This window comes from Hyperolius riggenbachi, chromosome 1, assembly GCF_040937935.1.
Source record: "Hyperolius riggenbachi isolate aHypRig1 chromosome 1, aHypRig1.pri, whole genome shotgun sequence".
NCBI classification, from domain to species: Eukaryota; Metazoa; Chordata; class Amphibia; order Anura; family Hyperoliidae; genus Hyperolius; species Hyperolius riggenbachi.
Window position 1 is genome coordinate 503068517 of NC_090646.1, and position 19459 is coordinate 503087975.

Genomic DNA, 19459 nt, shown 5'->3' on the forward strand with positions numbered 1-19459 from the left:
ATGTTTTATTTTTTTCTCATTATTCCCATTAAAACTGAGTTAGAATAAAATAATTATTAGCAAAAAGTAACCCCCAAAGAAAGCCTAACCAGTGGCGAAAAAAAAACAAGATATAGATTGTTTCGTTGTGATAAGTAATAATAAAGTTATAGGTGAATGAATGGAAGGACTGCTGACTAGAGATGGCTTGAACCTCCGATTTTCAGTTCACGAACCTGGTTCGCGAACTTCCGCAAAAGTTTGGTTCACGCGAACTTTCGCGAACCACAATAGACTTCAATGGGGAGGTGAACTTGGAAAACTAGAAAAAAATATGCTGGCCACAAAAGTGATGGAAAAGATGTTTCAAGGGGTCTAACACCTGGAGGGGGACATGGCGGAGTGCAATACATGCCAAAAGTCCATGGGGAAAATCTGGATTTGCTGCAAAGCAGCGTTTTAAGTGCAGAAATCACATTGAATGCTAACTTGCAGGCCTAAAGTACTTTCACACATCTTGCATGTGTATACATCAATCAGGGAGTATCTTCCCTCCCTCCTCCCTTCCTCCTCCTTGTCTTGTCTTCCAGGGATTTGTAGGATGTCAAAAGCCAGCTTACATACATTACAACTACATGCACAGTCTCTGTGGCACAATCAGTTAGCACATTTGGCTGTTAACCGAAAGGTTGGTGGTTCAAGCCCACCCAGGGATGGCCTTGCCTTTTGTGTTTAACAGTTGTCCGAAGAGAACCCCAGATAGCCATTTAGCAGCTACTACATACACAGTCTTTGTGGCACAATCAGTTAGCACATTTGGCTGTTAACCGAAAGGTTGGTGGTTCAAGCCCACCCAGGATGGCCATGTGTAACAATTGGGTGCTGCAACTCAGACGTCTGATTATTTGTGATCTGCCGAATCACCAATAATACAGACGCTATACCTGAACATGTGGTGATTTGCAGTATCACCAATAATACCAGTATAGCTAACAGAGAGTAACGTGTGGTGTTTTGGTGCCACAGTATAGACTTCTCCAGAGGAGCTGGAGGGTCTACCAACACAAGTAACACTAGGTCTTTGCCAGAGGGGCTGGCAAGATACTATCAGTCACTAGAGCTATATAAATAGGTCGGAACCTCACCAGAGGGGCTGGTAGGTTCTAATAGCTAAGAGCACCTCACCAGTGGCAAGGGCCCACTGGTGAGTAGAGTAGTCAGACAGGCTAGGTTCGATAACAGGCAGGCAGAGATAGTACCAAATCGGCAGGCAAGAGAGTAGTTAATATCAGGCAGAGGTTCAGCAACTAAGTCAGAAAGGCAGAGATACAGAATCGTATAGAAATAGCAAGGTCAGAGAGTAGCCAGAATCATACACAGGTTATCAGAATACAATGTAATATTAACTAACTATAGATAGATGTATATTGCAAACACTGCATATACATCTATCATCAACAGGAACCTCACTAGGTCTGAGCGCTAACACGAGTGTATTTGCAACAGCAGACGAGTTGCCAATGATCAGTGAAGGCTTAAGAAGCTGAGGAGAGCCCAGCACCACGCCCCCTAGAAATCAGCCAATCCGAGCAGAGCGAGTCACTCTCGACGTCAGCCGACCGGCAGGTCAGCTGACGCGCCTTCTTCCAGCATAAAGGTCCTGTCTCGCCTGCGCATCACAGAGACCTTATGAGCAAGAGACAATGCCGTTCCCGGCGTGCTGGATGCCGCTGGGATGAATAAGGCCTGTGAACAGGGAACAAAGGCGGCTGCGGGTATAGCATGCGTATCCGTTTACGGATGTTACACCTTGCCTTTTGTGTTCAACAGTTTTCCGAAAGAGAACCCCAGATAGCCATTTAGCAGCAACTACATACACAGTCTTTGTGGCACAATCAGTTAGCGCATTTGGCTGTTAACCGAAAGGTTGGTGGTTCAAGCCCACCCAGGAACGGCCTTGCCTTTTGTGTTTTGTGAAGGGAACTAATGTACCCTTCTTAAACTTGTAAGTAGACTGCAGAGTGGCGCAGCAGAAGTGTGCTGGGCCCATAACCCAGAGGTTGAAGGATTGAAACCATGCTCTGCTAGGCATGGTTTCATTTTTGCACCTCGCTTTATCGCTTGGGCAAAACGGTTTCCATAGCCCTGTAAGAGAAAGTGTAATAAGGGCCCTGCCGTAACATAGATATTACGGTAGCTCAGACTACTCCTGGGCCTTTCTTGTAGTTGAAGAGATGAGTGAAATGGCTGGCTTCAGCCTGTAATGTTAGTTGACCTGGGTTCGATTCCGAGCCAATGGTGGTATAGTGGTGAGCATAGCTGCTTTCCAAGCAGTTGACCTGGGTTTGATTCCTGGCCAATGTACTTGAGCTTGCTTTTGACAGCCTACAAATCCCTGGAAGACAAAATAAGAGAGGGAGAGAGAGAGGGAGAGGGAGGATTACACTCCCTGATTGATGTATACACATGCAAGATGTGTGAAAGCAGTTTAGGCCTGCAATTTAGCATTCAGTGTGATATCTGCCCTTAAAACGCTGCTTTGCATCAAATCCAGCTTTTTTTCCTAGGTCTTTTGGCATGTATTCCACTCCGCCATGTTCCCCTCCAGGTGTTAGACCCCTTGAAACATTTTTTCCATAACTTTTGTGGCCAGCATATTTTTTTCTAGTTTTCCAAGTTCGCCTCCCCATTAAAGTCTATTGCGGTTCGCGAAAGTTTGCGCGAACCGAACTTTTGTGGAAGTTCGCGAACCCGGTTCACCAACCAAAAATCGGAGGTTCGGGCCATCTCTACTATTCACCCTATTGAATGTTTGTTTGGCTCTGAGTCTTGGCTAATAAATGCAATAACAGGACGGTGCCTGGTCTACTCTCTTGTTTATGCACATTACTCTGGATCTTTCTTCAGTGTTTATCACTGTGAGCACGTCTCTGTGCATGCCTGATCCAGCCAGCAGTGTGTAGTACGGACAGTTTGTTTGCTTGGGGCAGCACGCAAGCCCTGCAGCCACCGGGTGCCCAGCATACTTTTCTCCTTTTTGTACAAGACATTTTTTCTTTCCCCCCCCCTCCTCCTATGCATCCACCTCTCTTGTATGTCCCCTTTTTCTGACTGCCCTCAGAGGAACTCACAATCTAATCATACCATAGACATAGTCTAATGTCCTAGCACAGTGCTGTCCAACTGGCGGCCCGCGGGCCGCATCCGGCCCGCTAGGCCTTCTGCTGCGGCCCCCCTGCTGTGGCAGTGTTAGTTCCCGAGTCCTCAGAGCTGAGGGGACTTTAAAAAAAAATCCTTTTCCCCCATGTTTTTCCCCATGCCTTGGCTGCTGTGTGAATTTACAGCCCCCCTCCCCTTCGCTCCGCTCCGCTCCCACCCCCTGTGCTGCCACCGCGCCTCACTTCACAATAGATCGGGAGATAGGAACCAACCAACACCTGGCGCATGGCAGCCACACGGGGGACTTTAAATGCTGGACGTGACCGATGATGTCACTCCCTGCATTTAAATTCACAGCGCGGCTGCCGTGCGCTGATCTGGCTGGTTGCTATCTCTTGTTCGCCGCTGATCTGAGGTGAGGCGGCGGCAGCAGCGGTACGGGGGAACTAGGGGAGGGAAGAAGAGCGGAGCGGGGCTGTAAATATATAGCAGCCGATCTGACGGCATTTTGTGGGCAAATCTGCAGCCAAGCCAGAATGTGTTTTGTGGGCAAATCTGCAGCCAATTCTCAATGTATTTTGTGGGCAAATCTGCAGCCAATCCTCAATGTATTTTGTGGACAAATCTGCAGCCAAGCCTGAATGCGTTATGTGGGCAAATCTGCAGCCAATTCTCAATGTATTTTGTGGGCAAATCTGCAGCCAATCTTCAATGTATTTTGTGGGCAAATCTGCAGCCAATCCTCAGTGTATTTTGTGTGCAAATATGCAACCAATCCTCAGTGTATATTGTGGGCAAATCTGCAGCCAATCCTCAGTGTATTTTGTGGGCAAATCTGTAGCCAAGCAACCAATCCTGAATGTATTTGTGGGTAAATCTGCAGCCAATCTGAATGCGTTTTGTGGGTAGATCTGCAGCCAATCTGAATGCATTTTGTGGGTAGATCTGCAGCCAATCTGAATGCGTTTTGTGGGAAGTTCTGCAGCCAATCTGAATGCATTTTGTGGGTAGATCTGCAGCCAATCTGAATGCGTTTTGTGGGTAGATCTGCAGCCAATCCGAATGCGTTTTGTGGGTAAATCTGCAGCCAATCTGAATGCGTTTTGTGGGTAAATCTGTAGCCAATCTGAATGCGTTTTGTGGGTAAATCTGCAGCCAATCTGAATGCGTTTTGTGGGTAAATCTGCAGCCAATCTGAATGCACTTTGTGGGGGAATCTGCTCCAAATCTGAATGCGTTTTGTGGGGGAATCTGCTTCAAATCTGAATGCGTTTTGTGGGGAAACTTCTGCTAGTTTTTTTTTTTCCCGGGGGGGGGGGGGCTGCCGGCCCTCCCCCATGTGGCCTGGAAAAAAAACGGCCCTCCATGCCCGCGAAGTTGGACAGCACTGTCCTAGCATACTGTATTAACCATATTATTATTGAGTATTTGTTATGCACTAACATCTTCTGCAGCACTGTATAGAGTACAGAGTTTCATAATGGTTAACTCCGTCCACATTCTGGTGACTCCTTTCCCCCCCCAAATCCCAACAAATTTGCAGCTATACGCTCCAAGCACATCAACCCTCCCATCAACAAAATTGGTTGGGGGGGGGGGCTGTAAATAATCAGCACTGAGTGTCAAATTACCTAGGTACCATCACAGTCTGTGCTCAGTGAATTACTCACTGTCTCTCTTTCTGACTTGGTTAAGTTTCCTAACCAAGTGACAGGAGTCTCAACACCTATCCCTGGACGTGGATTTCAGGAAAGGCCACAAAGGAGGCAGCTGAAAAAGGTAGACTGCAAATAGGGAGCCACATATTGAAGAGGAGAGATGCTGCACAAGGGAGATGTACATGAAAGAGAGGGGCTGCTGAACATGGATGTTACATGGGACTGCACATAGGATGGGGTGGGGTGCTGTTGCACATGGGTAGGGAGAAACAAGACAATTGGTTTAGAGGCAGAAAAAGTATAAATCCAGCCTTGACCTACCTACAAAACAAAAAAAAGTTGTTTTGTATTTTTCTATTATCCACACCGGCTTCTACGATGCTCTGATTTCTTTATGCAGTAATAACCATCCAAATAGCTTGGAGTGTTAGGAATAGTCCAATTCGAACTCGCTGTATTCTTGTAAACATCACAGTGATAAAAAATAATGTCAATAATAGGTGTACAGTACATGGTTGAACAGATTGTAGATTTAATTGGATGCTGCGGCACAGTTCACAATGAGTTCATATTAATCCTCTGCTTATGGGCACGTTAATTAAGTGGAATTCAGTTTTTGTTTAGAAAAAAGAAACTACTGCAGGTCATCTTAACATATTGCAAGCATTTTAGCACACACACCAACAGGTATTAGTTAAAACGGGTGCCAGAGAGTCATAGACTTCAATGTTATTTGCTGCGATTAGCAGCCACTATAAGCGGTGAAAAGGGTGCCCATTATTTTGTATTGATTATATTTAGGCACCCACAATTTTCTTGGCTATATGCTCATGCGGCTTTATATTTTCAACCAATATTTTCGACTATATTTTCACATCAACTTTTCATCTGTATGTTCTCAACAAATGTATGCAGCTATATTTCCCCCACACATACATCGTCTATCTTTAACTGCAATAGCTATCGGCCCGATGGCTATATTTTCCCATCAACTTCTCGTCTATTAACATTTCATCTATGTTGCTATACATTGTGGCTTTATTTTCCCATCATTTTTTTTATCTGTTTTTTTCTATGAACAGTTTGACTATATGTTCTCAACAAAATTATACAACTATATTTTCCTCACACATATCGGCTATCATGTCAAATACTGTTTATTTCCTTCAAAAAGTGCAGCTACAATAATATCACTAAATGCCATAGTTAAGGTTAGCACCACTATGGGGAGTTAAGGTTAAGTGCGGGGGGTTTAAGCTAACGTTCAGGATAGACACGACCATGGAGGGTTAAGGTAAGGAACCCTCATGGGTGGGTAATTTTGGGTGTTGGGATTAAGGATAGGATTAGGATTAGAGTTAGAGTTTTATGTAATTCATTCGTCCGCTGCCTTTTGTAAACAAAATCACACTCATTGGCTTTATAACCAAATTCACATTTATCGTCTCGCTCCAGCTCTATTTTATAACCAAATTCACATTAATCAGCTCTATTCAGTGGCCTTTTATAACTGAATTCACATTTATTGGCTATATCTGGAGCTCTTTTTTCCAGCCGCCCTTTTCAAATGAATGCCTACAGGCTCTTATTTTGTTTTATTGTATGCATATTTAAAGTGAGTCTAAACAGATACGGCCAGAAGAAGACAGTACTGAAAGAAGTAGCTGTGCCACATGACATCAGTTTAGGAAGAATGCCAATTAAAAGCTGGAGTGGTTCGAAGAACTAGTGAAGATGTAGAAAGTGAAGGCCAATGTGGTCTCAATGGTAGTAGGACCATGACTTCTAATTTGGGAGAGTGCGCAGAACAGCTAAGGTGCTGAGCAGAAGTCTTGATGCCTGAGGACTCTTTTTGGTACAGGATATTTTGTAAACAAAGAAGAAAGTACACCTAAAGGGAACTAGAACATTCAAGTTAATAGTTCTTATAATCTGTACAATACTTTATAACGTAACGCCCATTATGTTGTTGCTTAACCACTTCACAACGGAGGGGTTTTACCCCTGAAGCACCAGCGCAATTTGTACATTGCAGCGCTGCTTCCATTCATTTTTTACTGTGAGATGATTGGTTATTGGGGACTGGGGTCCCCATAACCAATCATTGCACTGCAGAGCGGGGGTGTGTGCGCGCGGGGGCGCGCGATCGCGCGCTACACGTTTGTTTACATTCATTTGTTATCAATGGAGACTGCTTCTGTTTGAAGCAGTCTCCATTGTGTCCGCAATCGGCGCGTCTAATTGGATTTAGGAACGCTTGTTCCTAACATCCAATTAGTCACCTGCTGTGCTGGCTGGCTGGAGTGTGCGCGCGAGGTCCCCGCCCACTCCCAGCCAGTAAACAAATAAGTGCGCCTTTCTCTGTCCCTGGGGGTGAAGCAGTGCGCAGAGGGACGAGGAAATTTAGCACTGGGGGGTAAAGTGGTTAAAGTTGTTTTATCAGCACTTCAAAATTATAGCTAAAAAGTATTATAATGTGTAATTGAAGTGTCTCTGAGTAAGACAGCAGAAAGCCTTTTAATATGACTTAATAGCATAATCGGTATAAAATCCCACTTAGCTGATTTTGTAAGAAGCATGTGATATGTCTCACAAACTAAAGTTTCAGAAGTAATCTGTAGTAGATCTTACTCACACTTCTGTTCTAGCCTAAAGTTATCTTTGCACATTTACATATTTAAAACTAGGATTTGCATTAAGAGCAACAATAACAGTTTCAAACAAAACTGAACCGAGGTAATTAGTTCTGGAACAGCTAAATAAAGGATAGTCAATCTTGGACTATAATGCTTTAGACCACTTCATGGTGGTTGTTGCATTGCGTTCTGTCACTAGTGGTGCTCATAATGACTGATTTTGGTCTCGAATAACTTTGTTGTAATTTTTCCATAATTACTTTTTGAGTAGTAATTATGTCTTGAGTTGGATCTGACTTCCAATTCCTATGCGTAATTACGCATTATTACGGTTGGAATTGCAACTTAAATTTGTTTGCATTAGGCATTGTCTTTCTTATACATATATACAGTATATATACAATACAATACAATAACATTTCTATAGCGCTTTTCTCCCATAGGACTCAAAGCGCTTAGGCTCTCTCAGATTCAGTAATTAGTAGGATGAAGTATTCACACAACAAAAGTTATATTTCTGCAAATGCCAAACTGAACAGGTGGGTTTTCAGTCTGGATTTAAACACGTCCAGGGATGGAGCTGTCCTGATCTGTTGAGGTAAGGAGTTCCAAAACGTAGGGGCAGCATGACAGAAGGCTCTGGGACCAAAAGTTTCCAAGTGGACTCTGGGTATGACTAGATTATTAGAGCCTGTTGATCTGAGAATGTAGGGATTGCTACGCAGCTGCAACATATCTTTCATGTATCCAGGGCCTAAATTATTCAGGGATTTAAATGTCAGTAGGCCGATCTTGAATAGAACCCTCCATTCTATAGGTAGCCAGTGAAGGGAGTGCAGGACTGGCGTTATGTGGCAGTGACGGGGTTGGTTGGTTAGCAGTCTGGCAGCAGTATTCTGTATCAGCTGTAGTCGGTACAAGACCTTTTTTGGAAGGCCAGTGTAGAGAGCATTGCAGTTGTCCAGTCGGGATGTGATGAAGGCGTGGACTAAGGTTGGCAGATCTTCTGGGGGTATGAGGTGCTTGATTTTTGCAATGTTCTTCAGGTGAAAATAGGATGATTTCACCACAGCAGAGATTTGAGTTCTGAAGTTTAAATCCCAATCAATTAGAACTCCCAGGCTACGCACATGATCAGAGCTGCGCAGATCCGTGCCTCCTATTCCCAGTGGTGAAGACTGCAAGTTAAGTTGTTTTGTTATCATGCTCTGCCCTCCTGTCAGAAGGACTTCAGTTTTGTCTGCATTTAGTTTCAGCCAGTTGTCATTCATCCATTGCTGTAGTTCACGTAAGCAGGCGTTTATAGTTAGAGTTGGGTCTGTCACACCAGGCTTGAAGGAAAGATATAGTTGGGTGTCGTCTGCATAGCAGTGGTATGTCAGGCCATGTTTTTGGATTAGTTTTCCCAGCGGTAACATGTAAATCGTGAAAAGCAGGGGAGAGAGGATTGAGCCATGGGCACCCCATTCTTAAGTGATACAGGGGTGGACAGGAATGGCCCCATAGACACTTTGTAGGTTCTGCCACTCAAGAAGGATTGGAACCACTGAAGAACTATGCCATCAATGCCGCAGTATTCCTGTAGCCTGTTTATCAAGATGTCATGGTCAAGTGTATCAAAGGCTGCAGAAAGGTCTAGCAGTATGAGGATGGAGCACTCTCCTCTGTTTCTTGCCATGAGCAGGTGGTTGCATATTTGGATGAGGGCAGTTTCAGTGCTGTGGTGTTTCCTGAAGCCAGACTGGAATGGGTCATAACTGTTGTTTTGTAGGATTTTGGCTTCTAGCTGGAGGTAAACAGCTTTTTCAATTAGCTTGCCCAGAAAGGGGAGGTTAGAGACAGGTCTGTAGCTGGTCATTGCATCTGGGTCCAGGGAGGGTTTTTTGAGGAGAGGCCTGATGATTGCTTCCTTCAGTAAAGCAGGAAATATCCCTGATTTTAAGGAACAGTTAACAATTTTTAGGAATACCGGTACGAACAGGTCGGGGCAGTTCAACATGAACTGTGTTGGGCCCGGATCTAGGTCACAGGTAGTTAGGCGGACATGAAGGAGGATGCTTGATGTGACTTCTTCATCAATTTCTTTGAAGTTTGACCAAGGTGTTACATTGTCTCTGCTAATGGTCTTTTGCGCTATATTAGGCTCAGATGCTGTAAGTTGGATGGCGGACCTTATAGCGGAGACTTTGTCTGTGAAGAAATATAGCCACATACATGCATATATAGATACATACATTCATACTTACATACCAATATGCATATATGGAACCTACAGTTGTGTTCAAAATTATTCAACCCCCAATGCTGTAAAGGATTTTAGAGAATTTAGTGTACATTTGTAATTGTGTTTAGAATGAAATCTTACAAGGACTTTTTAAAGCACCAAATGCAACAAAAATGGCATCAATTGGTTTTGTAATACAGTATTAAATGTTTTTTTTTGTGATTTCTTCATTGACAAAATTATTCAACCCCTTAACCTCTTTGGCGGTAACCCCGAACGTAGTTCGGGGTAAGCCGCGCAGGAGGTTTTCTCCGGCCCTGCTGGGCCGATTTGTTTAATTTTTTTTTTGCTGGACGCAGCTACCACTTTGCTAGCTGCGTCAGCACACTGATCGCTGCCGCCCCGCGCTCGATCGCCGCTATCCATCGCGCCGCGCGCCCCCCCCCCCAGACCCCGTGCGCTGCCTGGCCAATCAGTGCCAGGCAGCGCTGAGGGGTGGTTCGGGACTCCCAATGACGTCCCGACGTCGGTGACATCGGTGACGTCATCCCGCCCCGTCGCCATGGCAACGGAGGAAGCCCTCCAGGAAATCTCATTCTTTGAACGGGATTTCCTGATCGGAGATCGCCGAAGCGATAGCAGCGGCTATCATGTAGCGAGCCCTGGGCTCGCTACATGATATAAGAAAAAAAAACTAAAAAAAAAACTGCTGCGCTCCCTCCTGGCGGAATTTTTTATACCGCCAGGGGGGTTAAAGACTAAAACTCTTAAGAACAGAGGTTCATCCAAGTGTTTTTGATCAGGTATTGAAAACACCTGTGGATGTTAACGAGCAACAATCAAGCATAATAAGCATCAATAAGGCAGATTTGAAATGACTGTGATACTCAGCTCCTTCTAGACATTTACTGGTGTGTTTACAAACATGGTGAAGTCAAGAGAATGGTCCAGGAAGACAAGAGAAGAGGTGATTTCTCTTCACAGGAAGGGCAATGGCTATAGGAAGATTGGAAAGATGTTAAACATACCAAAAGACACCACAGGAAGCATCATTTGCAAATTCAAGGCAAAAGGCACTGTTGAAACGCTACCTGGTCATGGCAGAAAGAAGATGCTGACTTCGACTGCTGTGCGTTACCTGAAGCGCAAAGTGGAGAAATGTCCCCGAGTGACTGCTGAGGAACTGTAAAACGATCTGTCAGATGCGGGTACTGAAGTTTCAGCAAAGACAATAAGGCGCACACTGCGTAATGAAGTCCTCCATGCCAGTACTCCTGGGCGCACCCCCTTGCTGTCTCCAAACAATAAGAAGAGTCGACTGCAGTATGCCAAAAGTCATGTGGACAAACCACAAAAGTTTTGGGATAGTGTTCTGTAGACTGATGAAACAAAATTACAACTGTTTGGGCCTATGGATCAACGCTATGTTTGGAGGAGGAAGAACAAGGCCTATAAAGAAAAGAAAACCTTGCCTACTGTGAAGCATGGCGGGGGGTCAATCATGCTTTGGACTGTTTTGCTTCTGCAGGTACAGGGAAGCTTCAGTGTGTACAAGGTACCATGAATTCTCTTCAGTACCAGGAGATATTGGATGAAAATGTGATGCAGTCCGTCACAAACTTGAGGCTTGGGAGGCGTAGGACCTTTCAACACGACAATGATCCCAAGTCCACTAGAGTATGGTCGCAGATTAAAGGCTGGAACATTTTGGAGTGGCTATCGCAGTCACCAGACTTAAATTCGATTAAGAACCTCTGGTGGGACTTAAAGAAAGCAGTTGCAGCGCACAAGCCTAAGAATGTGACTGAGCTGGAGGCTTTTGCCCATGAAGAATGGGCTAAGATACCCGTAGATCGCTGCAAGACACTTGTGTCAAGCTATGCTTCACTTTGAAAAGCTGTTATAACTGGAAAAGGATGTTGTACTAAGTACTAAGAATAAATGTCACTTGGGGGTTGAATAAGACTGATAATGATGTGAGTACAGAAAAGACATTTGTGGTTATTTCATTATAAATGTTATGTTATATTTGTCTGACATACAGTACAAGTGTCTCTTTGATTTAATTATAAACAAGATGATTGAAATGATCAAAATCAATGTCAAACTGGCCAAAACACTCAATTTCAGTGGGAATTTAATAATTTTGAATACAACTGTATATTGCATGTATGTGTGTATGTATGTACGCACGCCGGTACAGCTATATCCATACAGTGGTGTGAAAAACTATTTGCCCCCTTCCTGATTTCTTATTCTTTTGCATGTTTGTCACACTTAAATGTTTCTGCTCATCAAAAACCGTTAACTATTAGTCAAAGATAACATAATTGAACACAAAATGTAGTTGTAAATGATGGTTTTTATTATTTAGTGAGAAAAAAACCTCCAAATCTACATGGCCCTGTATGAAAAAGTGATTGCCCCGCCCTGTTAAAAAATGACTTAACTGTGGTTTATCACACCTGAGTTCAATTTCTGTAGTCACCCCCAGGCCTGATTACTGCCACACCTGTTTCAATCAAGAAATCACTTAAATAGGAGCTATCTGACACAGAGAAGTAGACCAAAAGCACCTCAAAAGCTAGACATCATGCCAAAATCCAAAGAAATTCATGAACAAATGAGAACAAAAGTACTGTAATTGAGATCTATCAGTTTGGTAAAGGTTATAAAGCCATTTGTAAAGCTTTGGGACTCCAGCGAACCACAGTGAGAGCCATTATCCACAAATGGCAAAAACATGGAACAGTGATGAACCTTCCCAGGAGTGGCCGGCTGACCAAAATTACCCCAAGAGCGCAGAGAAAACTCATCTGAGAGGCCCCAGGACAACATTTAAAGAACTGCAGGCCTCACTGGCCTCAATTAAGGTCAGTGTTCACGACTCCACCATAAGAAAAAGACTGGGCAAAAACGGCCTGCATGGCAGATATCCAAGGCGCAGACCACTTTTAAGCAAAAAACATTAAGGCTTGTCTCAATTTTGCTAAAAAACATCTCAATGATTGCCAAGACTTTGGGGAAAATACCTTGTGGGCCGACTAGACAAAAGTTGAACTTTTTGGAAGGTGCGTGTCCCGTTACATTTGGCGTGGAAGTAACACAGCATTTCAGCAAAAGAACATCATACCAACAGTAAAATATGGTGGTGGTAGTGTGATGGTCTGGGGTTGTTTTGCTGCTTCAGGACCTGGAAAGCTTGCTGTGATAGATGGAACCATGAATTCTACTGTCTACCAAAAAATCATGAAGGAGAATGTCTAGCCATCTGTTCGTCAACTCAAGCTGATTCAGCTTGAGTTGACGAACAGATGGCTGGACATTCTCTTTCAGGATTTTTTGGTAGACAGTAGAAGCTGAAGCGATCTTGGGTGCTGCAGCAGGAAAATGACCCAAAACACACCAGCAAATCCACCTCTGAATGGCTGAAGAAAAACAAAATGAAGACTTTGGAGTGGCCTAGTCAAAGTCCTGACCTGAATCCTATTGAGATGTTGTGGCATGACCTTAAAAAGGTGGTTCATGCTAGAAAACCCTCAAATAAAGCTGAATTGCAACAATTCTGCAAAGATGAGTGGGCCAAAATTCCTCCAGAGCGCTGTAAAATACTTGTTGCGAGTTATCGCAAACGCTTGATTGCAGTTATTGCTGCTAAGGGTGGCCCAACCAGTTATTAGGTTCAGGGGGCAATTTCTTTTTCACACAGGGCCATGTAGGTTTTGAGATTTTATTCTCACTAAATAATAAAAACCAGCATTTAAAACTGCATTTTGTGTTCAATTATGTTAGCTTTGACTAATAGTTAACGGTTTTTGATGAGCAGAAACATTTAAGTGTGACAAACATGCAAAAGAATAAGAAATCAGGAAGGGGGCAAATAGTTTTTCACACAACTGTAGATATATCCATATATATGTGTGTATACATACATCCATATATATATATATATATATATATATATATATATATATATATATATATATATATATATATATATATATATATATATACAGTGGCTTGCAAAAGTATTCGGCCCCCTTGAAGTTTTCCACATTTTGTCACATTACTGCCACAAACATGAATCAATTTTATTGGAATTCCACGTGAAGCACCAACACAAAGTGGTGTACTCGTGAGAAGTGGAACGAAAATCATACATTATTCCAAACATTTTTTACAAATCAATAACTGCAAAGTGGGGCGTGCGTAATTATTCAGCCCCCTTTGGTCTGAGTGCAGTCAGTTGCCCATAGACATTGCCTGATGAGTGCTAATAACTAAATGGAGTGCACGTGTGTAATCTAATGCCACTACAAATACAGCTGCTATGTGATGGCCTCAGAGGTTTTCTAAGAGAATATTGGGAGCAGCAACACCATGAAGTCCAAAGAACACACCAGACAGGTCAGGGATAAAGTTTTTGAGAAATTTAAAGCAGGCTTAGGCTCCAAAAAGATTTCCAAAGCCTTGAACATCCCACGGAGCACCGTTCAAGTGATCATTCAAAAATGGAAGGAGTATGGCACAACTGTAAACGTACCAAGACAAGGCCATCCACCTAAATTCACAGGCTTAAAAAGGAGAGCGCTGATCAGAAATGTAGTCAAGAGGTCCATGGTGACTCTGGATGAGCTGCAGAGATCTACAGCTCAGGTGGGGGAATCTGTCCATAGGACAACTATTAGTCGTGCACTGCACAAAGTTGGCCCTAATGGAAGAGTGGCAAGAAGAAAGCCATTGTTAACAGAAAAGCATAAGAAGTCCCGTTTGCAGTTTGCCACAAGCCATGTGGGGGACACAGTAAACGTTGAAGAAGGTGCTCTGGTCAGATGAGACCAAAATGGAACTCTATGTGTGGCGGAAAACTAACACTGCCCATCACACTGAACACACCATCCCCACTGTCAAATATGGTGGTGGCAGCATCATGCTCTGGGGGTGCTTATCTTCAGCAGGGACAGGGAAGCTGGTCAGAGTTGATGGGAAGATGGATGGAGCCAAATACAGGGCAATCTTGAAAGAAAACCTCTTGGAGTTTGAAAAAGACTTGAGACTGGGGCTGAGGTTCACCTTCCAGCAGGACAACAACCCTAAACATAAAGCCAGGGCAACAATGGAATGGTTTAAAACAAAACATATACATGTGTTAGAATGGCCCAGTCAAAGTCCAGATCTAAATCCAATCGAGAATCTGTGGCAAGATCTGAAAACTGCTGTTCACAAAAGCTGTCCATCTAATCTGACTGAGCTGGAGCTGTTTTGCAAAGAAGAATGGGCAAGGATTTCAGTCTCTAGATGTGCAAAGCTGGTAGAGACATACCCTAAAAGACTGGCAGCTGTAATTGCAGCGAAAGGTGGTTCTACAAAGTATTGACTCAGGGGGCTGAATAATTACGCACACCCCACTTCGCAGTTATTGATTTGTAAAAAATGTTTGGAATCATGTATGATTTTTGTTCCACTTCTCACGTGTATACCACTTTGTATTGGTCTTTCATGTGGAATTCCAATAAAATTGATTCATGTTTGTGGCAGTAATGTGACAAAATGTGGAAAACTTCAAGGGGGCCGAATGCTTTTGCAAGCCACTGTATATATATATATATATATATATATATATATATATATATATATATATATATATATACATTAGTGGCTAATGTATATATACAGGGAGTGCAGAATTATTAGGCAAATGAATATTTTGACCACATCATCCTCTTTATGCATGTTGTCTTACTCCAAGCTGTATAGGCTCGATAGCCTACTACCAATTAAGCATATTAGGTGATGTGCATCTCTGTAATGAAAAGGGGTGTGGTCTAATGACATCAACACCCTATATCAGGTGTGCATAATTATTAGGCAACTTCCTTTCCTTTGGCAAAATGGGTCAAAAGAAGGACTTGACAGGCTCAGAAAAGTCAAAAATAGTGAGATATCTTGCAGAGGGATTCAGCACTCTTAAAATTGCAAAGCTTCTGAAGCATGATCATCGAACAATCAAGCGTTTCATTCAAAATAGTCAACAGGGTCGCAAGAAGCGTGTGGAAAAACCAAGGCGCAAAATAACTGCCCATGAACTGAGAAAAGTCAAGCGTGCAGCTGCCAAGATGCCACTTGCCACCAGTTTGGCCATATTTCACGGCTGCAACATCACTGGAGTGCCCAAACGCACAAGGTGTGCAATACTCAGAGACATGGCCAAGGTAAGAAAGGCTGAAAGACGACCACCACTGAACAAGACACACAAGCTGAAACGTCAAGACTGGGCCAAGAAATATCTCAAGACTGATTTCTCTAAGGTGTTATGGACTGATGAAATGAGAGTGAGTCTTGATGGGCCAGATGGATGGGCCCGTGGCTGGGTTGGTAAAGGGCAGAGAGCTCCAGTCCGACTCAGACGCCAGCAAGGTGGAGGTGGAGTACTGGTTTGGGCTGGTATCATCAAAGATGAGCTTGTGGGGCTTTTTCGGGTTGAGGATGGAGTCAAGCTCAACTCCCAGTCCTACTGTCAGTTTCTGGAAGACACCTTCTTCAAGCAGTGGTACAGGAAGAAGTCTGCATCCTTCAAGAAAAAACATGATTTTCATGCAGGACAATGCTCCATCACACACGTCCAAGTACTCCACAGCGTGGCTGGCAAGAAAGGGTATAAAAGAAGAAAAACTAATGACATGGCCTCCTTGTTCACCTGATCTGAACCCCATTGAGAACCTGTGGTCCATCATAAAATGTGAGATTTACAAGGAGGGAAAACAGTACACCTCTCTGAACAGTGTCTGGGAGGCTGTGGTTGCTGCTGCACGCAATGTTGATGGTGAACAGATCAAAACACTGACAGAATCCATGGATGGCAGGCTTTTGAGTGTCCTTGCAAAGAAAGGTGGCTATATTGGTCACTGATTTGTTTTTGTTTTGTTTTTGAATGTCAGAAATGTATATTTGTGAATGTTGAGATGTTATATTGGTTTCACTGGTAAAAATAAATAATTGAAATGGGTATATATTTGTTTTTTGTTAAGTTGCCTAATAATTATGCACAGTAATAGTCACCTGCACACACAGATATCCCCCTAAAATAGCTAAAACTAAAAACAAACTAAAAACTACTTTCAACAATATTCAGCTTTGATATTAATGAGTTTTTTTGGGTTCATTGAGAACATGGTTGTTGTTCAATAATAAAATGATTCCTCAAAAATACAACTTGTCTAATAATTCTGCACTCCCTGTATTTATTTTCTTCTATTCTAATATTTTTTTTGCACACAACAACGACTTCTTCTTCTTCTCTTTGGCATGTAAGTTTGGCATAAGTGTAGCTGCACTTGTGTCTTGAATAACTCTCCTTCTCCTCCTTCCTTTTATTCTTCTTCTATTGGTTGTAGTAGGGTAGGTTGTGGAACTTGGTGGTAGTAGTACCACAGCAATTATTAAAGAAGATGAGAAAAATAAGAAAAGCAAATTGCTATTAGCAGAGTATGTTGTGGAACCTGGTGGTGGTAGTGCCACATGATCCTGTTATGTTGGTCATTTACCCAATGTAGGTGCTTTCAGTGGTGGACGGGGGTCAGTGGGGACATTTTTATGATTGTGACTGTGCAGCCACATATACAGGAAACTGCCATGCACTGTGTGTTCTGACGTTTCTCTTGTGGTCAACATTAAAGGGGCACTATTGCTAATTTCATCTATTTTAGTCCCCTTAACATACATATGGCTTATTGGAGTTATGCATAAACCATTCTGTAGTAGGGAGGCATCCGCTACTGATCCTTGAGCTGCCGTTATTTTCAACCCCTCTGGTCAGCTCATTTATTCTTTTCCATGTTGTAACTGCACTAATGTGCAGTTACTGAGCCCACAGCAGCCACGGTAAAGTGCAGCACGCAGCCTCCTCCGTACAGCGCAGGATGTACCTGTACGGCTGTGTGATGATACGCTGCCCGGCTGCTAAGGACCCCTTTTGTGAAGCTGGCAATAAAACGAACAGCTATTGCTGTCCATTTCCATGGTAACCCGGGCGGCAACATGATTATGGCAACATACAAAGCAGGACACAGCTGTAGCACTTGTGTCTGCTCTTTGATACTGCCGCCGCTGCTGCCTAGCACACTTCAGAAGCCAGTCGGGTTACCATGGAAACGGACAGCAATAGCTGTCTGGTTTATTGCCAGCTTCACAAAAGGGGTCCTTAGCAGCCAGGCAGCGTATCATCACACAGCCGTACAGGTACATCCTGCGCTGTACTGAGGAGGATGCGTGCCGCACTTTACGGTGGCTGCTGTGGGCTCAGTTAGTGCAGTTACAACATGGAAAAGAGTAAATGAGCTGGCCAGAGGGGTTGAAAATAACGGCAGCTCAAGGATCAGTAGCAGATGCCTCCCTACTACAGAATGGTTTATGCTGAACTGGCGTCGGAAATGTTTTACTACTGACGTGACTGCCTGGCTCTAATCGTTTATTACAAGTGTAAAATTACATTTTGATAGGACTATATACTGAGCAATAGCATAACTCCAATAAGCCATATGTATGTTAAGGGGACTAAAATAGATGAAATTAGCAATAGTGCCCCTTTAAGTTTTTTAACAGTTTGTGCTTGTACAGTTGCTCTCTCCTGTAGGCTTGGGTGCAAGATGTAAGTGGAGAAGCCTATGTTCATTTTCCTATAGATCCATATCACATCTAACTAATTGTTATTTAAGTTGATGTATATTATTATTTGAAATACTTCCTAGAATCTGAGTGTCACTTAAAAAAAATAAGATGTACTACACAATACACAAATTAGGCTACATCCATCAAGAAAACAGTGTATTTTATCCAAAACTGCACCTCCTTGAGACAGTGGCTAAGAACAGAAAAAAAAATGGAAAATTTTCACAGTAAGAGCTTCCGAACCATAAAGAAAATTCTTGCATCAGATTGTTTTGCAAACATACATCCATAGAGAAGTATACAAAAGATTGCTTTGAAACAGTAAGCAAGTGCACCCTGTTAGAATTTACAGACGAATAATATTTTAGGATGCTAAACTGTTCCATCTTCTTTTATCTATGTACAATATAAATTTATTTTGTTTGCCTTACACCTGCTGTTACTGAAACTATGCCTACTCTGACAATGATGACTAATTTGCTTCTAACACAGGTGTTCCAATTAGATATGTAGAGCACTGAGGAGGACACTTACTGTGAGTAATGTGAGTGTTCTGTGTATAGAGAAATATGAAGAGATAGAGTGCAACTTTGCCACAGTGTGAGAGCATAAAGCAGAAAACTGAGAGCCCAATATAGTGTAGTATGTATTGGAACAGGGAGGAAATATGAAATGTAAGTATTATACTCACAAACATGGGTTACCATTTAGGCAACCACTGTGTAGGCAGGTAGGGAGATTAAGCCTGCCCCTACTCAGGATTAAGATGTCGCTCTCTGTAGATGGGAGAAAAGAGGGTGTGCCACCCTTCCACCAAGGGTGGAAAACTTGATAGAAAGATGTACAGAGGAGCCAAAAGAGTAAAATATATTTACATTTTTTTTAAATATTCAGGTGGCGGTGGTGGACCTACCACACCAAAACAGACACGTTGCTGTTGCTTGAGATTCAAACCATTTATTCATATACTTCTGAAACACACTGCAACGCGTTTCACAGGCACAATTCCGCTTCATCAGGCAATCAACAAAACGGAGTATCACACAGCTTAGGGTCCAATAGCAGCTTGGCACCTCTGTGAGAGAGCAACTGTACAAGCACAAGCTGTGAAGCGCGTTGCAGGAACTGGAATGCTA